Source organism: Canis lupus, chromosome 6, assembly GCF_048164855.1.
Source record: "Canis lupus baileyi chromosome 6, mCanLup2.hap1, whole genome shotgun sequence".
NCBI lineage: Eukaryota > Metazoa > Chordata > Mammalia > Carnivora > Canidae > Canis > Canis lupus.
Window position 1 is genome coordinate 34,721,083 of NC_132843.1, and position 25,130 is coordinate 34,746,212.

Sequence of the window (25,130 nt, forward strand, 5' to 3'; positions counted from 1 at the left end):
GATTTTGAGCACTGACATTCCAGTTCTGTCCCATTTTTTAAATTTGTCTTTCAATTTGTGTAATTTGTATTGAAATATGCTCAAGTTACCTAATTCTTTCTTCAGCTTGGCTGGGTCTACTGATAAACTCATCGAATGATTTTTCATTTCTACTACAATATTTTCTAGTTGAAGAATCTCTCTTTGTCTCTTTATTATAATTTTTATCTTTTGACCTAAATTTCTCATCTATTTATGTATTTTACCCACCTTTTTGGCTCGGTCTTTTTTTTAAGTATTTTATTTATTCCTCTAAAAGAGAGAGGGAGCATGGGTGGGTGGTGGGGAGGCAGACACAGAGGAGAGGCAGACACCCCACTGAGCAGGGAACCTGATGCAGGGCTTGATCCCAGGACCCTGAGATCACGACCTGAGCCAAAGGCAGATGCTTAACCATCTGAGCCACCCAGGTGCCCCTCAATTAGATCTTTTAACATGTTAGTCATAGCATTTTTAAGGTCCCTGTTTTATAATTCCAACATGAGTCATCTCTGATTCTGGTTTTATTGAATGCCCTGTCTCTTGATAATGACTTGTTTTCACTTAATTTGTGTGGCTTCTATTTTTAAATTGTAAGACATCTTGTGTAGAACAGGAGAGATTGAGGTAAATATTATTTATACCCCTACACTGACATGCTTCAAGTTCCACCACAGATGCTTTGGATTTGGGATGTGGGCTGGATTCAATGACACTTTTTCTTACTTCTACTTTCCCCAGTAGTAATGGGTCTTCACCTATGCCTAGGAGCAATGAGTTTTTTTGCCTTGACTACGGTAGCTTAAGTCTTTTGAAAGAAACATCAGATGATGGACCTTCATCTCTTTCCCACAGTGGCAACCAATTTTCTCCTTCACACCTGCATGACTTAGGGAGTCTTTCTCTAGTCTCTTGCTGTGCCTTGAGTCTTTCTTACAAATACCAGGTGGAGGTTCTTTTGAAAAGAGTCAGTAAGTGGATATAAAACTCCACATTCATCTTAAGCAATTCATTAATACTTTAACCATTTTTTTTCTTACCCTCTTATATGGGGACTGTATCTTCTGCCTGTACTCTGACATAGTTGGCAGAGTCATCAGGTATCCTATCTATCTTACTAGAGGCAGTGAAATGATCTATCATTATCTTCAGGCTGTTTATTCATTGTTAGTGTAGCAGAAATGAAATCTCCTAGACAGAACAATAGGGCAAGAAAAAGAAACATAACATATTTAGAAAAAATAAAACTAGTACTATATTCATCTAAAATACTATTGATATGTAGATAATTTTAAATAGTCTACAATTATTGGTTCATGGATGTCAATTTAGCAAATCCACTCAATACATGGTCATTGTATAAAATCAGTCATCTTTCATACCAGCAACAAATTATAATAAAATTAATACAACTTATAATACCATAAAACTTGAGGAGTACCTGGGTGGCTCAGTGATTGAGTGTCTGCCTTTGTCTCAGATCATGATCCCAGGGTCCTGGGATCGAGTCCTGCATCAGGCTCCCCATCAGGGCGTATGCTTCTCCCTCTGCCTATGTCTCTGCCTCTCTCTGAGTTTCTCATGAAAAATAAATATTTTTTTTAAATTGAATATGTAGGATTGAATTTAATAGAAGATGTCTATGGTGTTTTTAGGGAAAATTATATTAATAACATTTATTCTTATGATTTAAGAGGCTTGATATTGTCAATGATCTCAAATGATCTATAGACTCAATACAATCTCAAAATTGTGCCAAATGCGTTTTTTTTTTTTTTTTGGTGAAAATTTAATAGCTGATTCTAACATACATGGGAAAATACAGAGGACCAAAGATAGCCAACACCATATTAAAGAAGAATGATATTGAAAGATATATGTCAGACATAGGTCTTTTTAAAAACTAATTAATACCCTGGTATTAGAATAAGACTGATAGACTAATAATACAGAACAGAGATTCTGGAAACAAAGCCATAAATACATGGTCATTTGACTGATGTTAAAGATGACACTTTAATACAAGATAAAAAGAATTATCTTTATTTTGAGATTTTTATTTCACATCAGTTATAAGATATACAGAGAAATCTTGTACTTTCTACCAAGTTTCTTCTGATGCTAAGAAACTAAAAGCTGTATTACAATATCATATTCAGGATATTGACATTAATATGTTCAAGACACAGAAAATTTCCATGACCACAGTGAACTCTCCTATTGCCTTTTTGTAGCCTCACATACTTCCCTCCTGCCTCTATTTCTGAATTTCTGGCAATCACTAATGTGTTCTACATTTCCATAATTTTGTTATTTAAAGAAGGTTATATAAATGGAATTATATAGTGTATGACCATTGGGGATTGGCTTTTTTCATTCAGTATAATTTTGTAGAGATTCATCCAAGCCGTTGCATGTATCAATAGTTTGTTCCTTTTTATTGCTGAGTAACATTCCATGTCATGGATGAACTACGTTTGTTTAGTAAATCATCTACTGAAAGACATCTAGATTGTTTCCAATTTTGATCTATTATGGACAAGGTAATAGTACTTTAGTGTAAATGGAGAGAAGTGAACTTTATGTTTTAGAATTCTACCCAAAAGGACTTGCTAATGCAATAGCAATGGGAACTGAGGAAAGAGGTAACAATTGTTAGTTTCTTGAGCAGTTGGGAGAGGAGCTGCCTTTGATATATAAAATTGATGGGGCCTCTGAGTTGTGAAGACAAAGGTAAAATCAGTTTGGTAGAAAGCTCACTACCCTACTATAATTTTCTAGATACCATTATTGCTAGCAAATATTATTTTACGTGTTTGTTTAATATTTGTAACAATATAAGCAGAAGGACAACAAGACCTCAGAGTGTTTGACACCTGGTAGGAGCTCAATGTAAATATGCAGTAAATGAGTGCTGCTGGAAACAGTAAAGCCAGGGAACATTTAAACCCATAGACCAGTAGGGTATTATCAGAGGTAGTAATACCTACATTACACATTTATGAGGGTTAGTAGGAATACATGCAGATTTCTTGGCAGTATTTGGCACATATTAGGCACTTTGTGAATGGAAGCCAAAATGATCATTTCTACTAACATGTGCTACCTGAATAGTTTTGCCTTCTTCTCAGCAGTATTTATAAATGAGACAACACAGCACCACACCAGCCACTTAAAGGGAGCATTTGGTCAGGAAGGGATGGTGTTGTTTTCTACTGATAACAAAATTATAATATCTTATTACTTCATATTTATTTAACTAAACTCTTCTCCTGAATTTAGTCAGACTAACAAAAACATAGGCTCATCATAATAGATATAAAAAATATTAAGTAAGAAAAAAAATCCATCTTAAGACTAATGAAAGCTGGTGTTGAGATATACAACAAAGTCACAAGAGCAGAGCAGCCTCCTTTCATATTGTGTGCTCGGGGCCCACCATGAGGCCTGGGTTGTCCATATCTGAACTGTCTCTTCCTTATTCCATTGATTTTTTGGGGGGGTATTAGATGCTGGTAGCCACATTCTTTTCAGTTGCTCCACATCCATTACAAAGCAGCCCTATCCTGGATGGATGTGTTATTTATAGGCCATTCAAAGGAAATGAAATGGGCAATTTTGAATGCTGAAGATCATCAAAAGCAGGCCTATGTATGGCTGAAGGTTTATTAGGAGTCTGGTCTCCTGCTTCATAATAATCACGATTTGTTTCCAAGCTTTCTGAATGATTCCATGCAGATCTTGGGGCAGGCACTTTATTTTTGTCATCCAAGCAGAAGTCATAATTCCGAGGGCATATGTTTTTTTTCTATCTTTGTCCTCCTTTTTCATCACCCTATATCTGGCCTCTTCAGCTTGTTAAAGGTTTTCTTTTGAAATGGAGGTCAGGGGCATGGTGAAAGCATTTGGAGAAAATCATGTTCTCTCTGCCCTAGAAAAATATCGCTCCCTAGGAGGAGGGAGCATCTCTCTGGAGACTGCGTCTTTGAATTCTGGAGGGTGGCATGTTTGAAATGTTAATGCAATTTTATGGATGAAAATTTTACCTGCAAAACATTTCTAAAATATGTGCCTGTCAAATATTCTTTCCCCCCCAGGGATAGTCCTCCCAACACATCAAAGGCAGCTCCTCTCCCAGAGACAGCTCTCTGCAGTGGGAGAAGGGACACCTTCCATTACAAAGATGCAATGCTCACAGTGTTCAATTATTGTACAGTTGCAATGATCCACTTGGAGAGAGGAGACACTAAAAGAACAGTCCAAAAAGCATCACTTCCTATAAAGCATTTTTAATAAAATATTTGTACTACATCTTTGTGATCTTGGAAATGCCAATCTCTCTGGTTTAGATAGACCAAAATATATTAATCTCCCTTCTATTCTTATATAGACCCAATCATCATAAAAAGATAACCTCTATCAAAATGGAGAGAAGCAAATTTACAGAAAATAGCCAAATCATATTAAATAATGGTGGTAAACCAGAGTAGTGATTTTCAAACCTTAGTGGGCAGGGCATCAGTATCGTTTGTACAGAAAGTTCCCAGGAGATGGATGCTAATGCTGCTGATGTAGCAACTATACACTAAAAACCATTGTGCTGGAGTGAGGACACATAGCCTGTTTCTGTTATAATTTCTGCTGTTCCTGTAGCTCTGGTGTGGTGGTTCCTGCTCTTTGTTAGTCCAGGTATTTAGCTTTTCCTAGGACTCTCACATGGCTTTTCACTAGAATAAACTTCAGTAAGTCTCTGTTGCTTTTCCCTCCAAACTGAATAAAAGCCAAGAAATATCAAGTTCCTTTTCTTTTTTCATCACTTAGGAAATACCTACCGTGTATTGTGTGTGTGTGTCGTGTGTGTGTGTGTGTGTGTGTGTGTGTGTGTGTGTGCACTCACACATACGATTATGCAGCTTATTACTCAAGCCTGTTTAGGTTTTTAATCTTGGAAGAAATTTTGCTTGCTCCTTGAGAGACTGTTTTCTCCAATCTCTGTGGGATTAAATTCAAGTCAGAAGTAATTCAGTAGTAACAAATACATTTATGTCAAGACAGTAAGAAGGCAGAGGGGTCAAGTAAATTTGTCTGGAGGTTTTGAGAAAAATCATTCTTAATCTCTGTCTTCATTCAGCCCTAAGGCTATAAAGTAGGAATTTCTCCGAATACCTCCTACCCTCTGAGGTAAGGTCTAGGGAAAAGATGCTGCTGTTACTCATTCCTTTACATGAGAAGAGTAAAATTTTGAACTGCAGGAATGACAACTTGAGGCTCATCATCAATGTTTTGTGTTTCTCCATTGGGCTGCATCAATTTTCAGAGGTTGTGGATTTTGCATTCTGCTTGTGTTTGGGGGCAGGAGCAGCAAGAAGCTGCCTGACTCTGCAAAGTCAGCTTTCCCCCCTGTGATTCCTAATACCTCAAGCATGGAGTGGGAAAAAGTAGGACACCCACATGTTATGGACTCAGCTCAAACCAAGCTCTGCAATCTGGTTTTATAAGCAAAGACTCTAAATCACTGTGACCTTTTTTTCTGGTGCATATGTCTCAATTTCTTCTAGGTACAGATGGAAAGAATAATCTTACTAAAAACCCCATTTGAGAGATGTGGGCAGACTATTGCACTGGTGGAATTTGGGCTGGCAAATATTGAGAGTTAAGCCAGAAGGAAGCCATGCTGAGAGGTAGCTTGAGTCCAAGCATATAGGTTCAAATAAGGAAAAATGAACAAGCACAAGTTAGATAATATGAGTAGCACCAGGCTCAGGATTGGAAATCCAGGCTGGGTATTCAGAGTGTGGGCGCTCAGTCCTGGCAGCAAGAGCATAGCTGTCTGAGAAACATGAATTTTGAAAGGGGGTAAAAGAATTGTGGCTAAGGCTAAAGCTAAAGCCAGCAGAAATGTTAAGTGACAGCCTAGAGGTGTGGGGAACAAGGGAAGGGGGTGGAAAAGAGGCAAGATTTAAGACTGACGTTGACATAACCATTTATTTTCTCACTGTTGCATAGTGGCTTAAATTTGGCTTCATATTTTCAATGATTTCTCTTTATTAGCACCATTTTTGGGGTCCTCTTTTCATTTTCTCTTTTCTTTTGGTATATATTTTTTTGGAGTTCGATTTGCCAACATGTAGCATAACACCTAGTGCTCATCCTGTCAAGTGTCCACCTCAGTGTCCATCACCCAGTCACCCCATCCCCTCACCCACCTCATTTTATTTATTTTTATTGAGTATTTGTTTTAAGATAGAGCAAGAGTTGACTGCCAGGTTCTAACACATTGGAGAAAGTTGTTTGTTTGTTTGTTTGTTTGTTTTCCAAAATCATAGAGCTAGACCAAAAGTAGAGGGTTTTTTTGTTTGTTTTTGTTTTTTGGTTTGTTTTTTTTTTCTTTTTTATTGGAGTTCAATTTGCCAAAATATAGCATGACACCCAGTGCTCATCCCATCAAGTGCCCCCTTCAGTGCCCATCACCCAGTCACCCCCACTCCCCACCCACCTCCCTTTCCACCACCCCTAGTTTGTTTCCCAGAGTTAGGAGTCTCTCATGTTCTGTCTCCCTTTCTGATATTTCCCACTCATTTTCTCTCCTTTCCCCTTTATTCACTTTCACTATTTTTTATATTTCCCAAATGAATGAGACCATATAATGTTTGTCCTTCTCCGATGGACTTATTTCACTCAGCATAATACCCTCCAGTTCCATCCACGTTGAAGCAAATGGTAGGTATTTGTCATTTCTAATGGCTGACTAATATTCCATTGTATACATAGACCACATCTTCTTTATCCATTCATCTTTCGATGGACACTGAGGCTCCTTCCACAGTTTGGCTATTGTGGACATTGCTGCTATAAACATCGGGGTGCAGGTGTCCCGGCATTTCACTGCATCTGTGTCTTTGGGGTAAATCCCCAGCAGTGCAATTGCTGGGTCATAGGGCAGATCTATTTTTAACTCTTTGAGGAAACTCCATGCGGTTTTCCAGAGTGGCTGCGCCAGTTCACATTCCCACCAACAGTGCAAGACGGTTCCCCTTTCTCAAAAGTGGAGTTTTTAAATGTAATTTGTGTGTTCACTTGTTTTGTGCGTATGAGTGAGAGTGAAAGTAGAAAAGCAATATTTTCCTAAAACAACCTAAGGGAAGAAATCACTGTATACAAATTATTGATTGCATGCCCCCCTAGTGGGCTTGTTATCCAATTGACAGTTTGTCCAAGATCACAAATTAATGCTGTATCTTCTAGGAGAAATATGATATTCATTCAATGTTGAGTAAATCCATATATTAAAGCCAAACATTGATAAATAATGTAGGCCAATAACCCCCAAAAAGGAATATTTCCATATTTCCTGGAAGGGTGACAGCATGCTACTATTTTTAATGGCTCTCACTATTGCCATCTCATATGTGTGAATGATGTTTCCGTGGTTAAGGTTCTGATTTATTAATTAGAATGCAGTTTTCAGTGTGCTAATGTTACCCTGAGTTGAATGATAAGCACATATTTTAAATATGAGGTTTGGCAATTGCACAATATTTTAAGTTGAATTGGAATATGTAAAGGATGAAAATCTCTCAAAGGTATAGAGGATTCGGATCACTTGCCTGTGTACTGGCAGTTTAAAAACAAAATTAGCATTTGTTTTATCAAGAATGAAACAGAACAGGGTATTACTGTAAATGTAACTTCTTTTTCTTTGCTTTGAGACCTCTCCCTCTTTTGTCCCCTTCCACCCAACTAAAACTCAGGTATTTTGAAATGTGTTATTTTGCTGTGTTCTGTCTCTACAAGAGCAGCATGCAAGGGTGTTGACTACATAAACAAATAACTCTCTTATCTGTCTTTTCTAAGGAAAACCTGCTTTCTAATGCTTTCTTAATTGATAATCTTCTTATTTCTAGAAAAGTCCTCTATGCCGGCTACAAAGTCAGACACTTTAATTGTACATGTGGGTGTGCACGTGCGCATAAATCCATAGTTATTTCAAGTCCAAAGTTTCTAGCCACCTTCCATTTGTTTTTCATGGTTCCCCAAATCCTAACACAAGTCCTCAATTTGGTAACATAATACATTCAAAAATGGGAAAATCCTGTAACATAGGGATTGGCCCTATTCCCAGGCACTAACTTCTAATGGAGTGCTTAAGTATGTGAATGAAATAACTGCTCATTGGCTGTCATTGAACTGTTTGTACAATAGAAAACATGATACCATCTGATGTCAATATGGCATAAAAGATGAGGATAGATTACTTTGTAATGTTTATGCTTTATTTTTTTCCTTTTCTTGCCTCTTTAAGTTTTGACCAAAAGACAGTAAGAAACTCGAGGTTGGTCAAAAATAGGAACTCCCTAACCCTGCAGATTTTTTGAAATCTAGATTTCAAATTGGAATTGTGAAAATAAAGGTAACAATTCCTCCTGTGCCCATACTGCAGGACGGCTGAGGAGCTCTTCTGTCCCTAAGCATGGGTGGCCTTGATGCTTCCTTAGGAGTTCCTTTTGTACTTTCCCTGTCGTGTAATTAAACTATGCCTCAGTCTCCACTCATGTGGAGGTTCGAATGCAAAACACAAACTACCTGACATTAGACATGGTCTACAAGAGGAGCCCCAAAGGTGAATGATGTTTCAGTGATGTTTCACTAAGCCAGTTTCAAAGCCACTCCTGCATCACTCCACCAGCTAACAGTCACTCTGGGATGGAAGAAAGGCAGATGATTTTAAGTAGCCGCTCGTTGCTACTGTGTCTTTGGTCTGGGTCATTTAGTAAAGAGGTGTTCAGACACCTGTGCCTCAGCATCACCCAAGGTCAGCTCAGTGTCCTTCTCATTGCAGTCACAAAGGTTTCTGAGGATAATCCTAGGTTACCAATGGAAACTTAAATGTTCTTAATATTGTCTATGTAAGGTGTCAGAGGTATATATTACTGTTTTCAATAATGTTAAATTTTTAAACAAGTTCCTATGCTTTAGTGAACAATCCTTATCTATTTTGTACCAAATATACCTTAGGATGAGTATGTTTTATTTAAAGGCAGGGTATTCAGTGTGTGTGTGTGTGTGTGTGTGTGTGTGTGTGTGTGTGTGAGACAGAGAAAGAGAGAGAGGAAAAAAAAAGAGAATTCAAGTGTGTTTCTTGCCCTTAATCCCAAGGTTATCCACTTTGGTGCTTTGAAGAATCTGGGAGTGAGTGCTTATGCCTGGCTCTTTACTTTTGTAATAATCAGATATGCTCCAGTCTTAGAAATCTAGATGTGCACTATTCTCAGTTTTCTGTAGCCTCCAAGCTGCCTTTCTTCTGGCTGCTCTAGCTACACCTTACATGTTCACAAAATTTAGGAAGCAGCACTGCTCAGGATTGCTATCTTTGCATTGACAGGGTTATGAAGGGCTGGGGTCAGAAATATTCTTTTTAGCAGAAGAGTTAGAAAACACCTTTTTATCTTTAGATTTCAGGGCAAGAAAAACAAAAACGGGAAAAAGGCAGCAGTTCCTGTGTAGGACCAGGTCATCCATGTCCACTTACTGCCTCCGTTTGTGAAATGGTAGTTCCTTGGGAGTGACAGGCACTTTATTTGTGTCCCTACCACCAGATTTAGAGGTTATAGTGATGGAGAGAACATAATCTTTGAAGATTATAAGTAAATTGTTACTTATATTGCTTTTTTTGTATTATCTATACCTTATGCTAAAGAGTTCTTTCATATATCCTTGTTGTCAAGGTTTTTCCCCCCTCATTTTACCTAGTGCCCTAACCTTTTATAACTGCTTAGCTAAATCTTCCCCCATTTCTCATGATTGATGGCAATTTCAGTTTCTTCTACTGAGACTCTACTGGTTGCTACAGACTTCTTTAGAATTCGGGGCATTATATAATACTCTTTTACTTAAATCTTGTATCAAGCTTGCTAACAGTGTCACATTACATTACTCATTGTGCATTTGTCCCAGCTCTGGAGTGAGATTACAAGTAAGGTTAACATAACATACTATTTTACTTCCTTCATTATCATAAATCTGTACCACAGTTCTAAGAGTGTGTCTGCATTGAACCAAAACAAACCTATATGTGCATGGGAATATAGGATTTGTGAATAGGGAGGAGAAACAGAATCAAAGACTTCCATGAATACATTAAATTTGAGATTATACAAATAAGACTGTTATGGTCACTCATCACAGACACAGTACACACTGAATATATTTATCAACAAGTGGCACAGGCATTCAGCCCTTTAGGTTCTACAAAAATTGAGGCTGCTAAAGAAGCCATTCAACTGAAGAAGGAAGCTTAAACCTAAGGACTGGAAGCTTTTTTCTTTGAGTTGATATGTATATGGGCAACACCTTGCAGGGCAGGTATTTGCCTTAGAGATTCTCAAAATCCCTTGTTCCTAACCATCCCATGTAAGGCACTATTTTGTGTTGTGTTGGAAGTCTTAAGAAGGCAGCCAGAGGATAGTATTGGATACAAGTTGTTGGCAGAAAATGGTTTCCATGTTCTTTTCTGCTCTGGGATTTCATTTGCTTCACAGAAAGGGAAGGAATCCTAACAGCTATGCACTTGGGTATTTGAGATAATCTAACTCCTGTTTAATCATATCCACAAATTGCTCTATGTGATTAAAAAATCTGGTGAAAGAGATAAATAAAGCACAGCATCTATCCTCTAAGGATTTCCAGCTTTTAATGGAGGCCCAAAGGCAAATAGTAAATTAAAAGTGATGCACATGCACACTCACACAGAGATATAGGTTGATATGGATATAGCAAGAAAGGATTGAAAGACACAAGGAAAGACTAGTTAACTGTTGGAAAACATTACACATAGGAGTTATGCGTAGACTATGCTATGTGGAATAAATAGGTAACAAGGTAAACATTATGGAAAAGAGCAAGCATTTGTTTGACAAAATTTTATGGAGCACATACTATATGTCAGAAACTTGTCATTTTTGGGGGATGTAACAGTGTGAACAAAACAAGGTCATCAACTACATGAAATATACATTCTGGTTAAAGAAAGAAAAAAATAAACCCAAATATATTTATGCCAGGGATAACAGTGGTGTCAGCAAAGATTTATGATAAAACATCTTTAGAATGGGCAGTGGGAGCCAGCTGGGGTATATAGAAGAATAACCTACTAGGCAGAGGCCCAAAGGTAACCTATCAATCATTCATATTTTTTAACCAGAAAAATAATATAAGTACGTTGTACCTAAATAATAAAAATTTAATCTTAATAATTATGACTTACAAAATGAGAAGACTTAAAAAAAAAACAAAATGAGAAGACATGATTTACCTTGAGATACTTACGCATATTCATTAATATTCAAATAAACACATTACAGTGTATCTGTGCATAGAAAAATAATCAAAACTGAATCCATTAATAATAGTAAGATCACTGGGTGACGGGCACTGAGGGGGCACTTGATGGGATGAGCACTGTGTGTTATTCTATATGTTGGCAAATTGAATACCAATAAAAAATAAATAAAAGAAAAAAATAATAGTAAGATCAATGATGTGTTTATGTGCAATACTAGAAATGATGCACACACACAACAATGCAGTAATGTCTTTTTTATTGAAGTATAGTTGACACAATATTATATTTGCTTCAGGTGTACAACATACTGATTCAACTTTTATATACATTATGAAGTGATCACCACCATAAATGTAGCTACCATCTGTCACCACACAAAGTTGTTACAATATTATTAACTATATTCCTTATGCTGTACCTTGCATCCCCATGTCACATTTTATAACTGGAAGTTTGTATCTTTTAATCCCCTCACCGCCTTGCCTCTAGTAACCACGGGATTATATTCTGTATTTATGAGTCTGTTTCTGGTTTGTTTTGTTTGTTCATTTGTTATGTTTTTTAGATTCCATATAAGTGAAATCATATGGTGTTTATCTTTTGCTGTCAGACTTAGCATAATAACACCTAGGTCCATTCATGTTGTCGCAATTGGCAAGATTTTGTTCTTTTTTATGGTTAACTAATGTTTTATCATTTATTATTTAAACTCATACACACACATACTTGATACACACACACCACATCTTCTTTATACATCTATCGATGGACACTTAAGATGCCTCCATATTGCATTTACTCTAAATAATGCTGCAATAAATATCGGAGTTTATATATCTTTTTGAATTAGCGTTTTTTATTTTCCTTGAGTAAACATCCAGAAATGGAATGCTGGATTGTATGGTAGTTTTATTTTTATTTTTTTATTTTTTTATTTTTTTTAGTTCTATTTTTAATTTTTTGAGAGATATCCACACTGTTTTTCACAGTGGCTCCACCAATTTGCATTCCCTGCAACAGTGCATGAAGGTTCCTTTTTCATCATTTCTCTGTCAGCATTTGTTATTTCTTGTCCTTTTAATACTAGCCATTCTGACTGGTGTGAAATAATATCTCTTTGTAGTTTTGATTTGCCTTTCTCTGATGATTAGTGATGTTGAGCATCTTTTCATGGGTCCATTGGCCATTTGTATGTTTTCTATGGAGAAATATTTATTCATATTTTCTTCCCTTTTTTTAAATTAGATTTTTTGACACTTGATGTGAATTATGTGAGTTCTTTATATTTTGAATGTAACTCCTTATTGGTTGTATAATTTGTAAATATTTTCTTTCATTCAATAAGTTACCTTTTCATTTTTATAATGGCTTCCTTCTCTATGAAAAAGGCCTTTTTAGTTCCATGCAATCCTATTTGTTTACCTTTGCTTGTGTTGCCCTTGCCTGAGGAAACAGAGCCAAAAAGTATTGCTAAGACTGATGACGTTCAGCTTATTGCCTATCTTCTACAAGTTTTATGGTTTCTGATCTTACACTTAAGTCTAATCCATTTGGAGTTTATTTTTGTAGATGATGTAAGAAAGTAATCCAGTTTCATTCTTTTGTGTATGGTTGTCTAGTTTTTCCAACACCATTTATTAAAGAGACTATCTTTTCCTCATTGTATAGTTTTGCTTCCTTTGTTTAAGATTAATTGATCAAATAAGTGTGAGTTTTTTCTGAACTCAGTTCCATTGATCTATATGTGTATTTTTGTGTCTGAAACATACTGTTTTTATTATTATAGCTTCATAGTATAGTTTGAAAGCAAGTAGCATGATATTTCTAGCTTTATTCTTTAAGATTGCTTTGGCTATTCAGGGTCTTTGTGGTTCTATACAAATTATAGGATTATTTTTTTAGTTTTGTGAAAAATGCTATTTTGACAGGGATTGCATTAAATACGTATATTGTTTTGGGCACTATGGACGATTTAACAATATTAATATTTCCAATGCATGAGCATGTTATACCTTTCCAATTATTTGTATTATCTTCAATTTCTTTCATTAGTGTTTTATAGATTTCAGAGTACAAGTCTTTTACTTCCTTGGTTAAATTTATTCCTAAGTATTTTATTCTCTTTGATGCAGTTGTAGATGGGATTGTCTTAATTTCTTTGATAGTTCATTATTTGTGTATGAAAATGCAACATATTTATATATGTTAATTTTATATCCTGCAAATTTACTGAATTACTTTATTCTAATATTTTTGGTGGCTTATTTAGGTTTTTCTATATATAATATCATGTCATCTGCAAATAGAGTTTTTCTTATTTTCCAATTTGCATTTTTTTCTCTTATTGCTGCAGCTATGACATCTAATACTATCTTGAATAAGATTGGTGAGAGTAGGCAACCCTGTTTCTAATGAGAGGAGTAGCTGTCAGATTTTCACCATTGAGTGTGATGTTAGCTAGGGTTTTTCACACATGGTCTTAATTATGTTGAGCTTTCTTTCCTCTATAATCACCTCATTAAGAGATTTTATGATAACTGGAGGTTGAATTTTATATGATTATTCTGCATCTATTGAGATGATCATATGATTTTTATTCTTCTTTCACATCATTGTATTGATTTACAGGTATTGAATTATCCTTGCATCCCAATGAATCCCATTCAATTATGATGTATGATCTTTTTAAAGCATTGTTGAATTTAGTTTGCAAACATTTTGTTGATAATTTTTTCATCTATGTTTATGAGGAATATTGGCCTGTAGTTTTTATGTATGCATAGTGTCTTTTTCTGGTTTTGGCATCAGGATAACTTGGGCCTCATAAAATAAGTTTGGAAGCACTCCTTCCTCTTCTGTTTTTTCTTGGAATATTTGAGAATGATAGGTATTAACTTTTTTGTTTGTGTTATGTCAATCAGTTATGTCTCCTGGTCTTGAAGGAGTTCCTTATGCAGAAGGTATTCTCTGGGGCCAGTAGTGTAAACTTCCCTAGTCACCTGAGCCAGGTGCCTTATGGGTCTCCCCTGTAGGACAGGTGCAACCTTCCATTATGTCTGGGCCATCATGAATGCAGACTCACTGGTGTGCAGAGCTTCTCCAATGTGGCTATCAGGACTGGCCATGACTACCATGGGTGCACGGTGAGTGGGGCTGGTTGCCATCCTATCTGGCTGAGAAGCCTGTGTATCACAGCTATAAACATGCTGGTGGGTGGAGCAGGGGCAGGCCTCTAGTGTGGCTGGCTGTGAGGTCTCCTATGACTGTTGTAGGTACTTTATTTAGTGTTTGAGACTGCCCCCTATAGTGGGGGGCTTCTTTGTGGGATACTGGTGCCACCTGAGGCTGCCCAATGGGTGTGGCAGGGCAGGGTGCCACCTGGGAAGGATACCTCAATGGGGCAGGTGGGTTGGGTGGGGTGATTCCACAGGGGAACACTTGGCAATGTGAGTGGTGCTAGAAAAGTAGATGATGACTATCAGAAATGGCTCGTACCAGCAGCAGCCAGCTAGATAGAAAGAATAAGAAAAATTGCACAGCCTGCATCTCTGTTCCCTAAGAAAATTTCTACAGATCTCTGTCCCTCTGGACATGCCCTAAAATTAGTCAATAAATCTCCTTCATGTATGGCCCAAGCACTTTTCAAACTTCTATCACTGTTATCTTTGTTAGGTCTCAGAGCAGGTGGGTTTGTGTGTAATATCTTTAAGAGTAGATTCTTAGTTTCCTATAGCCCTCTGGATCTTCTGTAGTTAAGCCCCACTGATTTTTAAACCAAGTGTTATGGGGCCTTATCTTCTCAGTGTAGGTCCCCAGGGTAGGTGTGACCAAGGTGAGACTTGAACTCTGCCCCTCAGAGACCTCCCTGTTTGTAAATGTCTTCTAACTGTGGGTTGCCACAGTGGATGTGGGTCCTGACTAGACTGTTTGCCTCTCCTAATAATTGTCTTGATGTGGCTTTTTAAAAAATATATATATCCTCAGTTGTTTAAGATTGGTTCTGCTAAATTTTCAGTTCATTCTCAGAGGCTATTTTTTTCTTCAAATTTTTACTTAAATTCTAGCTAGTTAACATACAGTGTAGTGATGGTTTCAGGAGTAGAATTTAGTGATTCATCACTTACATACCAATACCCAATGCTCATCACAACAAGTGCCTTCCTAAATGCCCATCACCCATTTACCCCATTCCCCACCAACTTCCATCAACCCTCAGTTTATTCTCTATAGTTAAGAGTCTCTTATGATTTACTTCCCTCTCACTCTTTTTTTTCCCTTTCCCCTATGTTCATCTGTTTTGTTTTGTTTCTCAAATTCTACATGAGTAAAATCATATGATATTTGTCTTTATCTGACTAACTTATTTTGCTGAGCATAATACACTCTAGCTCCATCCACATCATTGTGAATAACAAGATTTCATTCCTTTTTCTGATGGATATATAATACATATATATATATAATGGGATACATTTTCTTTATCCATTCATCAGTCAATGGATCAGAGGCAGTTGTTCCATGTGTAGTTGTAGATTTTGTTGTGTCTATGGGAGGAGCTAAACTCAGGATCTTCCAACTCTGCCATTTTAATCCACCTCCCTATAGTCATTTTCAAGGAACAGAAACTGAGCAGGAGAGAGTGGTTAGAGGTAAGGTAAGGATGGTAACTAGGAGCAAGTTCTTACAGCACAGTTTAAACCTTGGTAAGAGGTCTTGCTCTATGGTGAGATAAATGGGAAAATGTAAGATTTAGGAAGATGAAGGACATGCCATAACTTATATTTAAACTGATCTCTCTTATTGTTAATTTAAGTTGAGTCTGTGACAGAGGTAAAAGTATGAGTTCAGTTAGTCAAGGAAATACAACAGAGCATTGTGTGTCTGAAAAAACACAAGTAGGTCAATATTTCTAGAACCTAAAAATTCTTGTGACAAAGGCAAAGAGGGAAGAATAACCATTGAAAGTCTTGATCTTGATGAATCTTGGGTATTCTGATGCAGAATTTGGACTTCCTTAAGCAGTGGCAATCACATTCAGATTTTTAAGTTAGGATATGATATGCTTTTATGGACACTTTGAAACATGATGGTGACATCTTTATGTTGGATGTATCAATATCAGAGATGAAGAGATGAGTTAGAAAGTGAATGCTGTAATCTAGAAAAATGACAAGGGACTAAATGAGTTAAAGGAGCAGCAATGTGAAAGAAGAATCAGAGCCATTGAATGAAAGAGTTGAAGAGGGGGGGAAATGGAATTCCATGTAGGAGTTACCTTAGAGGTGTCTCTTCTGACATCTCTTTACTCTTGAGCTTCAAGATTTATGTGCTTTTAAGAGACTAATGATTTTTGCATTATTTTAGAGTAAATTCATGTCCCTCGGGTTCATCAGAGCTAAGATAGAGTGAAGACTGTTGTACCTATCAGAAGCAGTTATACAGAAGAAAAAATAATGCTTGCTTACATGTATAGGAAGGTTTCTGCCTTTACCTTAACTTTCCAAGTCTTAATACTGGCCTATTCTGATTATTTTCTGTCACATTTTAAAGCCAGCCTGGCATTACCCCTCCAGTTAGTTTCCTGTTCTATGTAGATGTTTCTCCTATAATCCTTTGGTTTGATGTATGAAGACACAGTTATTACTGCAGCGGGCTTTACTCACACCCCTTCCATCATAGTTATAGCTGCAACCTAACAGGAACTTCACTGGAAATGAATGTTAGAAATCATAATGGCATTTTGTTTCATGCAGTTTTATTTAGGGAAATGCTATTCGGGACATAAAACAAGGGGCTGCCCTAGAAAGAAATAAACAACTGAGCCCAGTAATGTCATGATTTGGTGTCAAGAATATTGTTTCCTGGGAAGATTCTGATGATGCTTTTATTTTATATTTCATCCCATCTTCTTTAATTTTGTTTAAAAATTAATTTACAGCCTTCATTACCAAGTTAAAGATTACTGGGGTGATTAAAGTCTTCTATTTTATGTGTAAACAGAAGGAATCCTTATTATAGTATAAGAAATGATGCCAAAAGGATAGCATCCTTTTTTTCCCCTCAATTGAAGTCATTTCAATTCAATGCATATTTACAGAGCATCTTCTATTTGTAAGACATGAATGGTCACTTTATAGATGCAATGAGTGATGAGCCACAGTTCCTCTCAATATTTTACAACTGAGATGAAACTTGTACAAAATATAAATGGGAAAAGAGATGCATCAAGTATATGAGATGCAAAATGTTGTGAATAGGAAGGAGCAAAAAGATCACTTCTAGTTGCATAAATGAGAAAGTGGATATCAGTGTCACATAGGAATCAGTGATTGACTAATGGTATGTATTATTAGAGAGTGGCTAGAGATGAAAATCAAAGGACTGATTAGTTGAAATTATGGAATCTGAGTCCTGAAACATTAAGCAAATGGATTAAAGGAATTCCAATTAGTAAGAACCAGAGGTATAAAATACAAAAATATTACCACTGCATATTTGAGGATTGAAGGATGGTGAAGAATGCAATGGATTCAAAGTATGGAAAAGGGTCAGGTATTGCATGGTTCTGGAGAGGCCAGGACCACACTCAGCAAGGTACTTTATATCCTCCCAAAGAGTGTGTATTTTATCAGTGATGGGAGCCATTGAATGTTTTAGAGTAGAGCATAGACTGGGGACCTGGGGGGAGGGTTTCAGGGCACAAGGTGGTAAAGAGATCAGGCTAGTGATAAATGACTGGTAAAAGATGGTAGGCCCCTTATCTGCAGTAGTGGCAGTAACAGGAGATCAAAGGTAATACTTTAGAGCTATTTCAGGAGTAGAATTAATAAGGTTCAGTAATTGCCTGGATACAGAAACCAAGGGTGAAAATGGACTTGAAGAGGTTGGAGTCTATGTTTAGAAATTAACAGTTGTTACTACTTAGGAGAGAAAATCCACTCTCAGTGAACTAAAGCCCATTCATTTGATTGGTTGATTCATGAAATAGCTGCTCTCATGCATTTTAATACATTTGCAAGTGGGTATTTTAAGGAAACAATTCAAAGATATCTTAAGGCATTTTTTCTCTTTACTCTGCCTCAAAATGTGGCATCAATGATGACAGGCTTTTAACCTTCCTTCTTCCTTTTGTGGCTTAATAAGATGTGCTGATGGGATGAAATTTATTTGCCTATCAACCTTATATCTCCAAAGCATTTCCTCCAGAAAGATAGACCAGAAACTCTTCTAAATGATAAAAATTATTGGCCCCATGGATATTGAGATTCCAGGTCTTTGAGTGCTAAATTGCAAAATCATCACTATAATCATCTGTTAGTGACACTCTACAGTCAGTGTATTCATTAGATTGTTCTTGAGCAGCTCTGATTAATCCAAAAAGACGTTGATTCCAATTCATCTCTGCTCATATGATTTAGATTTAGCTGTATATTTTAATTAGTTGGTACTAATGCAAGGTTTTAAAGTTTCTCTAGCTGATAAAAGAATTCAAATTTCTAATACCACATGCAGTAGAAATAAAAATCAACCTCTGTATTATATAGAATCCTCACTTTTTTTTTGTAAGAGAAGTAAAGTAATTTTCCCTAGTAGATTAGATTTTTCAGATGAATAAGTTCCTCTCAATATGTATCAGGAGCAACCTCCAGTGCCATGAGATTCCTATTTATTTCACTTATTAACTAATTGTGATTCCCTTACTCTAAAGGTCTCTGCCCTTCTTTTAAAAGATTGGCTTATTCTCAGGAACCTGATTACTCACAATGAACCCCTCCCACTCAATGTTCAAGGTAGCTCACTTGTTAGACCAAAATGACATCTTAACAGTTCTTGGTACTTTAGAATTTACAAAGCACTTTGATATATCTTGTCTCAATATTATTCTCTTAATATTCTCCAACCCTATGATACAAAGCAAGTATCTATTACAGGAAAAGCATCTTTCTCAATAGGCTACTGAGGCAAAGAGCAATTTGAAAATTGAGGCCCTTGTATGAACAATATTGATTCAGAATAGAAAATGCCTTCGGTATATGACTGTGAGGGAGAAATAAAAGTCTATTTGGAAAGTAGATCACATGGAGAATTAGGGAATGGATCCTGAGTATCACCATTTGGGTTCAAATTCTGATTTAGCCACTAACCAGTTGTACATCTTCTGAAGGCCTCCATTTCCTCAATAGTACAATCATAGAATAACTGGAGAGATACATAAAGCACTTTGAACAATATTTCACACTCAATTTTACAGTCCTCCCAACTGCAGGGGGCCATTTGTAGTTGTAAAATGGGTGAGTATTCACAAAGGAAGTTTTGTTATATCGTCACGGTTCCTTCAAAACTAGTTCCTCAGTAGCTCTGTCCTCACCAACTAATCCTTCTCTAAGATTTTTCATGAAAGCATGCTTACTGGAAAGCTATCTCTTCAGATGTTGCCAGTCTTAGCCTTGGGTTTTCTTTCTGTCCTGAGAAATCAGCATTAACTTCCCAAACTTCTCTTCATTCCTCATCTGTTCATGCTACTAGAGGCCACTTCATCTCCTGGAATTTAATGTTTGACATAGGAATTTCTTTTTAACTGAAAATATTGAACTAGTTACATGCCTATAATAATATAAGTAATGGACTAACTAATTAAGTGTCCCTATTCTTATATATTCTTGCAAAAAAGCTTTAGCCAAACCAAAATAGATATAATAGTCTAGATGGTTCAGGAACTTATGGCATCTTCTGGGGACTTATTTACAGTTTAAGCAAATGGAGACTTTTCCTCTGCTGGCTGGAGATGAAAGGGGCTGAGTGCATGGACTCCTTTGGAAGAGAGAGAGAACGATAAAGAGAATGGCAGGGAGCACATGGCATCTGTTCCTCTTCTCAGTCTGAGTGACTTTGTGTTCTTATGGCAAGAAGGATCATAGCAGAAGCTATGTTCATAAAAGATCATAAGACTCTGCCACAAGCAGTGCCCCTGTAGGGACCCAGTAAGTTTGAACACAGACTTTAAGAGAGGACATTCTAACACATATCTCTGCCACTCAAACATATGCACTGTGTCACAGACCCGAGTGTAGAGCTGGCACCCTGGAGATTCAAGGGCACACCAAAAGAGAAACAAGCACGTATTGCCAAAAACTCTCCCAAGGAAAAAGATATTGGAGTGTATTTTTTTTTTCTTGTTGAAGTCATTTGCAATTGTTATCTCTTTTAATTTTCCCTTTGTCAGACTTAGACTGACAAAAGAATTACAGAGATAGAATTGCAGAGATAGTACAGTGTCCCTATACTCTTTATTCAGCTTCCTGGATGTATGTATCTGTGTGTGTTTGCAGGTGTGTGTATATCTAGGTAACTGTGGTCATGCATTTATGCTGATATTTCTGATTCCATTCCACCACTTCAGGCTTCATTCTGCTTTTTTTTACCCCTTGCTTATTTGTAACTTCTTTCTCTGACAGAACCCTGACTCTCATTACTTGTAATTATTCAACACTAGTATATATGTAGTTTTAGAAATTTTAATCTGTACCCTAGTGAGAACACATTTACCAATAGGATATAATGTTCATATGTACAATTGTTTTGGTCTCTAGCCAGTTTCCAGTAAAACATTAGCTCCTTTTATTTTCTGTTTGTTCATATAGTTCTTTTTTTAACTTTTAATTTAAATTCAATTTTGTTAACATAGTGTATTATTAGTTTCAGGAGTGGAATTCATCAGATGCCTATAACACCCAGTGTTCATTGCATCAAGTATTCTCTTAATGCCCATCACCTGACTACCCTATCCCCCCTCCAACCTCCCCTCCAGTAACCCTCAGTTTGTTTACTATAGTTAAGAGTCTCTTCTGGCTTGCCTCCCTCTGTTTTATTTTATTTTTCCTTTCCTTCCCATATGTTCATATGTTTTGCTTCTTAAGTTCCACATGGGTGAAATAATATGGTATCTTTCTCTGACTTACTTCACTTAGCATAATATCCTATAGTTCCATCCGCATCATTGCAAAAGGCAAGATTTAATTCCTTTTGATGGCTGAGTAATATTCCATCATATATATAAATATAGATATTAAAAGATAAATAAGAAATGGTGTGTATATATATATATACACAATATATATACATATATACATCAGTGGAAGGACATTTGGGCTCTCTACAGTTTGGTTATTGTTGATGATGCTGCTTACAAACATTGAGGGGCATATGCCCCTTCAAATCTGTATTTTTGCATCCTTTGGGTAAATACCTAGTAGTGCAATTTCTGGACCATTGGATAGTCCTAGTTTTACCTTTTTTAGGAACTTCCAAACTGTTCTCCAGAGTGGCTGCTCCAGTTTGCATTCCCACCAGCAGTGTAAAAGGGTTTCCATTTCCCCTGCATCCTTGCCAACATCTGTTGTTTCTTGAATTGTTAATTTTAGCCATTCTGACTGATGTGAGGTGGTATCTCATTGTGGTTTTGATTTGTATTTCCCTGATGCTGAGTGCTACTGAACAATTTTTCATGTGTCGGTTAGCTCCCTTTTTATTTACACTTTCAGTTAGACTATGTCATCCATTGATAACAGATGGTTTTTATCACAGTGTGCATATCCATTCTGGAATTTCTATAGCATTCTAGGGATTACTGTTGCCTAACAGTAAAGTTTGGTCTATGTGGTGTAGAAGATATGTGGGTTTCATAAACATAAAGAATCAAGTGTTCAAATCATATTAACATATGGCCTATTTTTATTGCTAAAACCATTTCCTGTGTGGCCTCTTTGTAGTCACCTTTTCTCAACATTTTGCCACTCATTTGTTTTCTATCTCAATAATTTCCCCCTTTTTTAGATTATCATATGGGTGGAATCATATAAAATGTATGCTTTTGAGTCTTTTTTAGTTAGTAAAGTGTGTTTAAAATCCATAATTGCTTGTTGTTAAATAGTATTCTATACTATGGATATGTCACAGTTTATCCGCTCACGTTTGAAGAACATCTTGGCAGGTTCTAGTTTGGGGAATTTATAAATTAAGGTGCTTTTGACATTTACATACAAGTTTTTATGTGAACACAATTATTTGATTTCCTTGGGTAAACACCTATGGATAGTACTGCTGAGTCCTATGTAAGTGTATGTTTAACTTTGTAAGAAACTGCCAAAAGGTTTTCCAAAATGTTCCACCATTTCATATTGGCACTAGCAATGAAAAAAAGAGTTCCTGTTGCTCTGTATCTTTATCATTTGGTATTGTCAGTTTTTGTTAGTTTTTACTTTAACAGATACATAGTGGTTTCTCATTGTCTAGGAGGGCTGACAACGCGGACTCCATCTTTAGCCCTCCATCTTGTTTATGCCAATGAGATGACTTCCCTGAGGGTTATGTGTTCCGGGCCCCATGGGGGTTAACGTGTGTCCTGATCAGAATGAGGGAAGGCTTGTTTTGATCTTCCTAAGGTGGCACACAAAAGGCTTCACTTTTGGTAACTGGTGGAGCTGACTGGTGCACAGACCACTATACCCCCTGCTCCATAAAAGCTGGGGATTAAGGTCTGGATGGGGCAGAGAATGGCTGGGTACCACCTGGATTGTCTGTCTGCCCAATGCTCCCTGTCAGGAAGTTGCCCTGAATAAAACTCTGTGAATGGTCTGGAGTAAAAAAAAAAAAAAAAAAAAAAAAAAATTGTAGCATTGTAGTATTAATTTGAATTTGCCTAATGACTAAATACTGAGCATCTTTTTATGTTTCTTTCTCAACCATATATATTTCTTGAAGTATCTGCTCAGATCTTCCTCCTTTTTAAAATTTTGTTATAGAAATTTGGTTATTCCTTGTGTATTCTAGAGAGAAATTCTTAATATTTTGCCCAGCATGCAGTTTGTTTGTTATTCTCTTAACAGTGTGTTTTGCAGATCAAAACCTTTTAATTTTGAAAAAGTTTAATCTATAATTATTATTTTTACTTTAACAGTTGTGTTTTGATGTCCTATTTAAAAATTCATTACCAAGCTCAAAGTCATACAGATCTCTTATATTTTCTTCTAGAAGTCTTATGGTTTTTAAATTAAGTAACCCTTGTACACTGCTGGTAGAAATGCAAACTGGTGCAGCTACTGTGGAACACAGTATGGGAATTCCTCAAAAAATTAAAAATAGAACTACCCTATAATTCAGGAATCACACTACTATTTACAAAGAATACAAAAACACCAATTCCAAGGGGTAAATGCACCCCTATGTTTATAGCAGCATTAACAACAGCCAAATTATGGAAGCAGATCAAGTGTCCATTGACAGATGAATAAATAAAGAAAATCTGTGTATATGAATATTATTCACCCATCAAAAAGAATGAAATCTTGCCATTTGCACAACATGGATGGAGCTAGAGAGTATAATACTAAATCAGAAAAGAAATATGTCCTATGATTTCACTCATATGTGGAATTTAAGAAACAAAACAAATGAATATAAAGGGAAAGGAGAGAGACAAACCATGAAACAGACTCTTAACTATAGAGAACAAACTGATAGTTACCTGAGGGGAGATGGGGGTGGGTGGGTGAAATAGGTGATAGGATTAAAGAATGCACTTATCATGATGAACTTTGAGTAATGTATAGAATTGAATCACTTTGTTGTACACCTGACACTAATATAACACTGTTAACTATACTGGAATTAAAAACAAAAAAAATCTTACTTCAGATCTTCTTAGTTATTTTTATGAAGATGTTTTGTTTTTACATACAGATATGCAATTGTTTTAGCACCATTTATTGAAAAGAGATTATTTCTATATTGCATTGCCTCTTCTTTATCAAAAATTAAATATATTTGTATGGGTCTACTTCTGCAATTCTCTATTCTATGTTTCTAAGCTTTCAGCAATCTCATACCATCTTGATTATTATAAATTTATAGTAATCTTGAAATTTGCGACTGTGACTTCTCCAACATTTTGCTTCTTTAGAATTGTTTTGGCTATTTTATAGTTCTATTTCCCCATGTAAATTTTAGAACTAGTTTATTGACATCTATAAAAAATGCTGAGATTTTGATTAGAATTGTATTGAATCTATAGAAAAACTGGGACAATTAATAATACTGAGTCTTCCAATATACAAACAGGGTGTATCTTTCCATTTATTTTTACCTTCTTTGTTTTCTCATTGTTCTATAGTTTTCAATATAGAGAACTTGAACACATTTTATTATATTTTTACCCAAGCATTTCAAGTATTGTTATGTTTTTATAAGTGCTGCTGATTATTTAATTTCAATTTCCAATCATTCAAACTAATATATGAAAACAACGTTGATTTTTGTGTATTTACCTTGTATTCCACAACCTTCAAAGTTTCTGTCAACTTTCAAAAGAAGATAGCTAATTAGCTTACCAGCAAAATGACTTTACTTGGGAATAGCAAAGGAATTGCAATTTGGGATATGCAAACTATGGTGTAAGAGAGGGAAGGGGAAAATTTGGAGTGACCGTTGGAAATGGAAGTCCTTTGGAGGGGAGCAAGAGTTCAGAGCTGTGGTAACTTCTCATTGTCTGAGTTTCAGTGGTTCTTATTGTGTTGTCACTGGGCAAGGGAAAAAAAAAAAAACCTTCCTGCTGGGGTGAAAAAACCATATCTCTCAAATTAAACTTCTTTCTGTTGAGAAATGCATGATATGCTGCTGCATATGGCAGTGAGTGGTTGTGTGTAAGAGCTCTTCAGAGCTTTCAGAGCCCTTCAGAGCTTTCTGATTCCACTTTATTTTTATTTTTAAACAGCTT

At 36.3% G+C, this 25,130-nt stretch overlaps 1 long non-coding RNA gene across 1 annotated transcript in view; it reads right to left on the reverse strand.

Annotated features, from left to right (window-relative positions):
• Positions 1-990: 990 nt before the first annotated feature.
• LOC140635202 (uncharacterized) overlaps positions 991-25,130 on the reverse strand; it is a 56,684-nt gene continuing 32,544 nt past the window's right edge. The window contains exon 3 of the long non-coding RNA XR_012032570.1: positions 991-1,209. This is a non-coding gene — a long non-coding RNA (uncharacterized lncRNA). The remainder of the gene's footprint in view (positions 1,210-25,130) is intronic.